Below are 9886 nucleotides of genomic sequence, written 5' to 3' on the forward strand. Positions count from 1 at the left end.
ATGAGTTATGTGGCCTCTTCGTACGTTCTTGATCAGATTGTCCCCCAACAGCCACATAAGGCACCAGTCTTTAAGAGCGTTCCACCCCCAATGTGGAATCATTACACACAGAAATATCCAGATCGGGTGGAAGCAGCTTTGAATCTCAAATTGAGATCGATAGAAGATGATTTGCCTGAGACCATAGATGTCACATTTTCCCCATCTGATACCGACAACGAATCTCAGGTTATCAAAAATGTTGTCGATCAGGTGTTGGATGAGGAGAGTGAGAAATCTGAAAAGGCTCAATCTGAGAAGGTTGTTAGTGATTCTGAAGATGAAGGGAATTTCTTAGATCGATATGTACCGAAATCGGAAAAGAGTGCGAATGAAGATTCGATTATGGTGGTATACACCATGATTGGAATAGACAAACTTTATTCCGATTACGAGTATCCACTCGAAAATGTCGAAAAAGTGTTTAAATTGGTTGAATTGAACATTAACGAGGTCAATAACAATGAATTCTGTTCGAAACCTAAAAAGTCGTTTGTGACATCACGTCCAGCAAGTTCGGGAAAGAAAGATGGGGATGGTAAAGGTCACAACAAGAAAAACAACTTTAAAAATAAAGGAATTGGGTTTGAAAAGAAAACGGCTAAACAGGTGTTTAAGCCGAAAGAGAAGATAAATGATGTTTTTGTCGCTGGTCCAAGTGTTGATAATGAGAAAGATTATATTTTCAGTCAAAAAGCTGTGGACGATTTCAATGCAGCAAAGAAGTTGAAAGAAGAGTCAGTCAAATCTACTTTTGTCGAATATGACAAAAGGGTGTGTTACTGCTGCAATGAGATCGGACACATGGCGAAACAGTGTCAGAAAGAGATCGAGAAACCTGTTGTTGTAAAACCGGTTCAAAAACAAACTGTTTCAAAACCAATTGTTCAAAAACAAACTGTTTCTAAACCAACTGTTCAAAAGTCAAACATTCAAAAACCTCGACCTAAATCTCCAACTGACACAAAGGGCAAAAAGCCGATGGTTTCTCCGATCCGTATTTTGAAAAGAGGGGAATCTTTGAAGTCGGAGGATAAGCCGAAATCGATTTTCATGATTGGCGAATCTTCTAAGACTCGGAAGACCTCAAAATTTTACCCTAAGACAAAAATTTTTGAAAATCAATCTTGGGTCACGAAATCAAAACCGTCTGTTGAGGTTAAAAAGATGGAGAATGCTTTGAAAATTGATTCAAGTCTTTTTAAAGATGATGTGGTTGAGTTTGAAAATGAAGTTGATAAGTTTCTTGCTGAATTTCCACCGATAACTAACAAAGTTAAAACGATTGTGAAAGAAGAGGTTCCAAATGTCACATTTGATTTTCCGAAAACAAATGAGAAGTGTGATGTTGTGTTCGGAAGTGTGTCGGAAGTTAAGAAATCTCGGGCTTCATTGTTTGAATAAAATTGATGTGATGGTTGCAGGGGCTGCCCAAGTCGATACTATCAAAGTGGATTATGGATAGTGGCACTTCAAGGCATATGACTGGGATACTTGCTCTACTCTATAATGTCAAATCCATAAACGGAAGCTATGTTGGATTTGCTGGGAATCAAGGTGGAAGGATCGTTGGTCAAGGAACGCTGTCAAATGGCGTGATTTCGTTCGACAAAGTGAACTACATAGTGGAGTTAACAAACAATTTACTCAATATCTCACAAATCTGTGATAAAGCGTTTAGTGTACACTTTACTAAAACTGAATGTGTTGTGTTGAAACCAGGGTTTAAAATCCCTGATGAGATGGTGTTGTTGCGAGCTCCGCGGGAGAATGATCTTTATATACTTGATATGAGTGTCGCAACGCCAACATCTCATCAGAAACAGTGTTTTGTTCTAAAACTAAAGCGACAGAAAAAGATTCGATAATGTGGCATCGAAAGATGGGCCACATTCATGTTCGCAAAATGAACTTTTTAGTACATAATGATTTAGTTGATGGTGTTAATCTGAAGAATTTTCACTTAAATGATGATTGTGTAGCGTGTAAGAAAGGAAAGCAGACTCGAAAGTCACACCCATTGAAGATTATGAACACGATCAGGTTACCTCTTGAGAGATTGCACATGGATCTCTTCGGACCTGTCAATGTAAAGAGCATCAGCGGAGACTTATATTGCCTGGTGGTGACTGAAGAATTTACGAGATTTTCTTGGGTAGTGTGCTTGGAACGAAAAGATCAAACTTTTGAGTCTTCGATGGTGCTTTTTAAGAAGATGGAAACGGTGTATAAACTGCCAATCCGGAGGATTCGGAGCGACAACGGAACATAATTCAAGAACAACAAGATGTACGAGTTCTGCAACGAGAAAGGAATTCTTCATGAATTCAGTGCGTCGTACACTCCACAGCAAAACAGCGTAGCTGAACGAAAGAATCGGACCCTGATTGAAACAACACGAACAATGTTAGCAGATTCCAAGCTACCAATCTTTTTCTGGAGTGAAGCAGTTTCAGCAGCCTGTTACACATTGAATAGAGTTCTCACTGTCAAGAAGTATAAAAAGACTTGCTTTGAGCTGCTGCACCGTTATAAGCCAAATCTTGAGTTTCTGGAGCCGTTTGGGTCTCCTTGCACTTTTATTGATGAAAACGGTAAATTTGGCGCTAAATCTAATGAGGGTTTTTTGTAGGTTATGCAAGCCCACTGAAGAGGGTGTTTGTACCATGCCTGGGGAAGGTGATTCAGGTCCTACACGTGGATTGTCAGAAGCACACTCCATCGCCACAACTTCCTGGACAAAGATTCCTGTTCGACTATGATAAACTCTGGGAGTCGTTTCATCTGCCGGTCGAGCCGAGTGATGAGGAACTAGCTCTTATGTACCTGTATCAGCAAAATGCATCACAAGAGCCAGTGTTTAGACCACTAGAAGTTTCTCAACCCGTCGTGGGTACTCACGACAATGAAGTAGGACCGAGTGGAACAGCTCACGAACCACCAGAGGAACCAGCTCGATCTTTTGACGAATCTGACGAGTCAGAAGTGGAACCCGCTCCGACTTTTGACGAGGATCCAACGGAAGCTGAGGATCAAACCGTTGATCTTGACATATCGATCCTGGAATCGAAAGTGAATGTGCCTGACAATGTTATGCCACGGACGTTGTCTTACCATCCTTAGAACAAATTATTGGCGACCTACAAAGTGGTGTCAAAACCCGACATCAAATAGATCGAGCTCTTACTTGTTTCTATTCATCTATTGCTGATATGCAGAAAGAAGTCTCATTAAAATGTTTCATGTCGCAGATAGAACCCAGAACTTACAAAGAGGCATTGACCGAGGATAGCTGGGTGAATGCAATGCAGGAGGAGATGCAACAGTTCGAAAAGCTGGGAGTCTGGAGACTTGTTGATCTGCCTAAAAATCAAAAGCTAATCAAGACGAAATAGGTTTTTAAATGTAAACGTGATGACAGAGGTGTCGTGGTGAGAAACAAAAAGCAACTTATGGTTCAAGGCTTCAGTCAACAGGAAGGAATAGATTACGATGAAGTTTACGCACCGGTTGCCAGACTTGAGGCAATTCGGATATTTCTAGCCTTCGCGTCTTGGAAAGATTTTAAAGTATATCAACTTGACGTCAAATCTGCCATCCTGTATGGACAAATCAGAGAAGAAGTGTACGTGGGGCAACCTCCGGGGTTCACAGACCCACTACACAAAAACAAGGTGTATCTACTGGACAAAGCGCTATACGGACTTCACCAGGCCCCGAGAGCCTGGTACGAGACGCTTTCGACATACTTGTTGGACAACGGGTTCACAAGAGGCACAGTAGACAGCACTTTGTTCACCAAGGAAGAAGCAGGCCACTTGTTGATCGTGCAGATATATGTTGACGATATCATTTTTGGATCCACCAACGACGACCTGTGCAAAGAATTTGAAAATGTTATGAAGAAGAAGTTCGAGATGAGCTCAATGGGGGAGATGAAGTTCTTCCTCAGGCTGCAGGTGGAGAAAATGCCCGATGGAATCTTCATTCACCAATCAAAATACGTGAAGGATGTGCTTGACAAGTTCGACATGACAGATTGTAGTCCTGCATCCACCCCCCTCGCGCAGAATCATGGAATTTGTCTAGACGAGCATGGTGTGAAGATGGATGAGACATTGTACCGATCTATCATTGGCTCTCTGATGTATCTCATGGCTTCCCGTCCAGACATCATATACCCGACGTGTCTCTGCGCCAGATATCAGTCAAATCCAAAGCAGTCACACCTGACCATAGTGAAACGTATCTTACGGTATTTGAAAGGCTGCCCAAGCATCGGCTTGTGGTATCCTCGATCGGGTGACTTTACTTTATCTGGTTTTGCTGATTCTGATTTTGGGAGCTGCAAGCAAAACGCAAAGTCCACCACTGCTGGGTGTCAGTTCTTCGGAACTCGACTCGTCACCTGGCAGTGTAAGAAACAAACCGCAATAGCGCTCTCTACTTGCGAGGCTGGATACGTTTCAGCCTCCAGCTGTTGTTCACAGATCCTTTGGATCCAACAGCAGATGTGAGACTTCGGTTTGCAGTTCTTAGATACTCCTATCTACGTAGACAATGAAGCAGCTATCAACATAACTAAAAATCCGGTTCACCATTCAAAAACTAAACACATTGAGATCCATCATCACTTTATCCGTGATTGTCACGAGAAAAAGTTAATTCGGATTGAACACTTGCACACCAATGATCAGAAAGCGGATTTTTATACTAAACCATTTGATAAAAAGAGATTTTACTATCTTTTAAAATTGAACGGGGTGAAGAATCTGCAATCTGGGAGGGTTATTGAATGTGAAGCCGAGTTGGGCAGCGATCTGAAGTGAACCTTTGTCGTGTTGTCAATTTTGTTTGTATAGTTTATTTTCTGCTTTTCGATAAAAACAAAAACACAAAAATATGTTTTAGTTATAGGGGGAGAAATTCGCAGAAAAATACAAAAACATGATAAAATTCAAAAATCCAAAAACATTAAAAAATACAAAAAGAGTTGTGTAGAATAGGGGAAATGATAGTACATCAGCTAGACGGACGCAGTACGCTAAAGAATTGTAATGTATAAAATGCAATTAAGCAGTCTCGTTAAAGATGTGCCGGTAGGTTTTCACAAAATTAGTAGATCAGTTTGGGATATAAACATAAAATTCACTTGCGTCTACGTGGGGAACACCTCCAGGATATATAGGTAACCCCTGAAATCCTGTTTGAAGGGTCCCGTATTCTGAGATACTAGGTCTTTATGCTTAGTGATATCTGGGGTATTATCCCGGGACTCCTGCTGTATGGAAATACTGACATAGTCCCCGGATAATGCTTTCTGCAAAAGCTTGAAACATAGCTTCGCCCTCAGCATGCTGATGAAACAATAAAATTGATAGTCGCTGCTGTTGAAATCAAAAAGATCCTCTAAAGGGGACCCACCGTAAAGTCGAAGCCATCATCTCTTTGCTTATACGGAAGTATCGACCTGAGCTCTCACGGCCCTCGCACAACACCCCATTACAGATATCATCTAGGTATACTCACCTGTAAGACTGAATACTGGGATCTGGATACGGGAGTATATACTGAGGTGGGACGCATGTAGATGTTTAAGTCCTAAAACACTAATTCTGTATCCCGAACAGGTTGAAAGTTTTGTGAGAATTTAAGTGGATCAGTATATCGGCAATCTACGCGAATTGTTTAATGCTTAAAATGAATTAACAGCTTAACTGTGCTAGTGTCTAGTCGGCAGCTGATATGATCCCCTAACACACTCACAAAAATATTGTGTGTACAGCTTTCAGTTTATCCAGTTAAAAATACAAAAAGATTTTAGTTTCTCATTTTATTTTCGACAACTGACATTGGGAATCGGACGATCAAAGCTTAGTGCAGATCATGTCAGTGTATGATGAGGGCTGGGTAAGCTGATGATGCAGAACAATGATTGGTACAGTGTTGGACAGTTGAAAAGTTTTTGGAAGTTCAAAATGTTCAAAATGTTCAAAAGTTCATTCATTTGAACTATTTTCAGAAAGAAACAACTGTGTACTTCATAATTCGGCCAACCAAGGCCATTAGCTTGGACTTGGTGGGCCAAGCAGTTGACCAAGGTCATTGACTTGGACTTGGTCAACTGGGTGTGATGGTGGTTAATCTGAAAAGTGTTAAAAGTTAAATTTTTTGAAAATTACAACCTGTTTTCGCTCATGTGTCATCTTGGTTTCGCTCAAATGTCACCTAAAACGAAGGTTTCGCTCATAGCTGCATCATGTGGTTTCGCTTATAGATACAATTGGGGTTTCGCTTATTTGTCAATAGGTCGTAGGAGCAAAACCAGATCAACTATATAAATCAGTAGGTTTCACTCATTCGTCACTTTTACCCCTTTCGCTCATACGTCTTCTTCTCCGGCGAACTTTTGAGCGAAACCCTAAAACCACCATTTTCAAACGAAGTGCTGCCCGATTCTTTTCAGATCTTGTGATTATCATAGTTTACATTCATTCGCAAGGTTGTTTGATTTCTAATTTGACCAAAATCATGTTTATTCTTGAACTGTCGGCCATGAACTGAACAGAACATAGATTTAGGTGTTTTACTGTTAAATCAGAACTTGATATCACACCTGTACAATCGTTTTAGTGTGTAGATAACAGATTTGTGTGTTGATTGTTACAAATTTGTTGATTGATGATGTTTGTCAAGTTACAGGTAGTTCAGACGTAGATCTAGGGTTCTTTTAAAGTCAAAATTGAGATTAAAACAAACCCCAAGTGTCGGATTTATCATATTATCAGATTAGTGAGTTTAATTGTATGATTTGATGAAATTTTGTGGGGTTGTTAGTGGTTTTGCCCCAAGATGCAGTGTAAGGTTCCGCTCATGAGTGCATTGTGAGGTTTCGTTCATCTGTACTTCAGTGGTTCCGCTCATAAGAGCATATTGTGATTCCGCTCTTAAGTACACATATGGTTCCGCTTTTATGCACATTTGTGGTTTCGTTCCTAAGGCACTTGTAATTTCGCTCATTGTGTTTAGTGATTTTATTTGTAAAAATTTTGATGTTTGAAAATTTTCAATGTGTCTAATTTATTGTATGTGTTTGTGATATGCAGGGATCTAATGTTGTTTTTTATCCTCTTCACAACAGCTATTGTGATTTGGATATTCAGAAATATCCAGAATTGGTCAAGTTCAGTGGTATATTGGAATTCATGGGTCGTATTCCCATTCAGAAGGCATTGACTGATCAAAGACCACTGTATAAATCTCACATTGAACGTTTCTGGAAAAATGCCAGCTATGATGATCAGAACAAAGTTATATCTTCAATTGTTGAAGTGCATGGCAAGATGGAGAAGATTCTTGTTACCGAAGCTCTTATTCGTGAAGTTATTAACTTTCCAGATGAAGCAGATTCGCCAACAAGATTTCCGGAAAGAATGGTTAAAGGCTGCATGTTAAGAATGGGATATCAGGGAGCTTTGAATGCTGGGAATTATTTGAAGTCAAAGTTTACAAAGCCGTATAAGTTCCTGATTCACTGTGTATTGATGTCGTTGAGTCATACAAAAGGAGGTTATGATGCGATGCGTGACTATCAAATGAATATGATTACTGCTTTAGTGCTAAACAAGAAATACAACTTTTCGCATATTGTGTTTCATTACATGGCAGAGAATATAACATCAAAGAGCAAGACCTGGACGTATCCGAGATTCGTGCAGATGTTGATTGATCACGCTTATCCTGAGATTGACCGAAATATAAAGGACGATTTATTGGTGCAATCACATATGAACGAGTGATGTGTGTGAAATGCAACATATAAATTACATCAAATGAGGCATAAAACTAACCCTTTTTAAGTACTAATGTTGGAAAAAGTGTGCTTTTGTCTTCCTTTTGTATTTTCAGGGTTAAAAGAGCTTAAATGAACAAAAGAAGCAAAAATGCAGCTAAATACAACATAAATACAAAGAAAAGGAAGAAACGTGGCATGCCCGACTCCTCGACAGCATCTCCCAAAGCAAAAAACAAGAAGAAAGCTGAGCATGGGGCTGTGTCCAGCTGAGCATGGGGCTGTGCCCAGCTGAACACGGGGCTGTGTCCAGCGGACACGGGGCGTGTCCAGCTCAACACGGGGCCGTGCTCAGCGAGCACGGGGCAGTGTCCAGGATGGTCAGCCCTGGCACAAAAGACAAAGTGGTAGAAGCTTCTATTGCCCACCACGGGGCCGTGCCCAGCGGACACGGGGGCGTGGTCAGAGTGCTGCAGGTGCATTTATTGTAATTGCGAATTACAATTAATGAAGAGAGAGAGTGTCAGACGGGCACGGGGCCGTGTCCAGCGGACACGGGGCCGTGCCCAGGCTTCTGTTCAGCCTATAAATAGGAGTGCTTGGCTTCATTTCAACTCATCCCTTGGCACACCACCTCTCTCACACTTCATCCACCACCCACCACCACCATAACACCATCATCCACCTCCATCATCCATTGTCCATCGTAGAGTGTGTGAGTCGTCTCGGGATCCAAGATTGATCGTAAGAGTTCTTGACAATCAAGGCCATGTTTGCCTAAGTCTCTTACATCACTTGGTGAAGACAAGTGTTTAGTATAATACTTTTTATTTTTAATCTTTTGCACTTTTTATTTGGTTTTGTATTAATGACTTTAATAACTAGTTACTTATGTTGAAGGTGATCTTTCCTTATCGTTTGTCCGTGGTGTCTTGGCGTTATTTTACTGTCTATATAAAATAAAAGATTTTCACCATTCATATCTCCACGGTCTATATGGAGGTATGTTGGCTACCTGGTCGGGGGTTAAGGGAACGGTTTGGTAAGGGTCTTGCCCTTGTTCAGCGTTTAGAGGTCCTGCTTGGGACCTGGGTCAAATTTAGTAGGATCTCCTTCAATGCCCATAGGTATTGGATGGCGGGGATCCAAACTCTTTGACCCCCTCATAAGCTAACTACTATTAATACTATAACCCGGTTATTTAGGACTGTATCCCTGCTGACTCAGACTACTTAGCCGAGGGTAACGTCACCGCCAAAAGCGGGGCCTACCATAATTTGCATTAATAACTTAATTCATTATCTTTCAATAATCCGACCCTTTAGGATTGTATCCTTGCTGACTCAAACTACTGGGTTGAGGGTAACGTCGCCTTCAAAAGAGGGGCCTACTACAATAACTAAGATAATCTCTTAAACAAGTGCAAAAGTGCGAAAATAATCAAAGGTTATACTAATACACGTGTCGGATCCAAGTGATTCATCTTGTCTATCTGTTTTTATTTTATTTTATTTTTCAGCATTTAGTTAGTTTTTATTTTTCTTAGTTTAAAACATTTTTCTCACTTTTTGATTTGATTAGACGTTGAGGATAAACCGGTATTAAAAGCTCTTGTGTCCTTGGACGACCTCGGTATCTTACCAACACTATACTACGTCCACGATGGGTGCACTTGCCCATATGTGTGTTTAGTGTTAGTGAATATCGTGTTTTATAAATTTAAAACTTGGCTAAAAGTGTAAAAAGGGCTTAAAAATATATCTAAAAATATAACACACTTCACGCACATCAAGTTTTTGGCGCCGTTGCCGGGGACACAAGGATTTTAAGAAAGCTTAGAATCGACGGCCTAATCAGTTTTTCAAAACCTTTTTAAAAACGCGCGCATTTTTCTGCATTTTAGTTTAGTTTTTGCATTTACAGTAGCCTGAACACGGGGCCGTGCTCGCTGAACACGCCCCCGTGCTGCATATTTTAGAGTAGATACCCAGATACAGAGTCTGAACACGGGGCCGTGTTCACTCAACACGCCCCCGTGCTCAACGTGATCAGTTA

Source organism: Helianthus annuus, chromosome 13, assembly GCF_002127325.2.
Source record: "Helianthus annuus cultivar XRQ/B chromosome 13, HanXRQr2.0-SUNRISE, whole genome shotgun sequence".
In the NCBI taxonomy this organism is placed as follows: domain Eukaryota; kingdom Viridiplantae; phylum Streptophyta; class Magnoliopsida; order Asterales; family Asteraceae; genus Helianthus; species Helianthus annuus.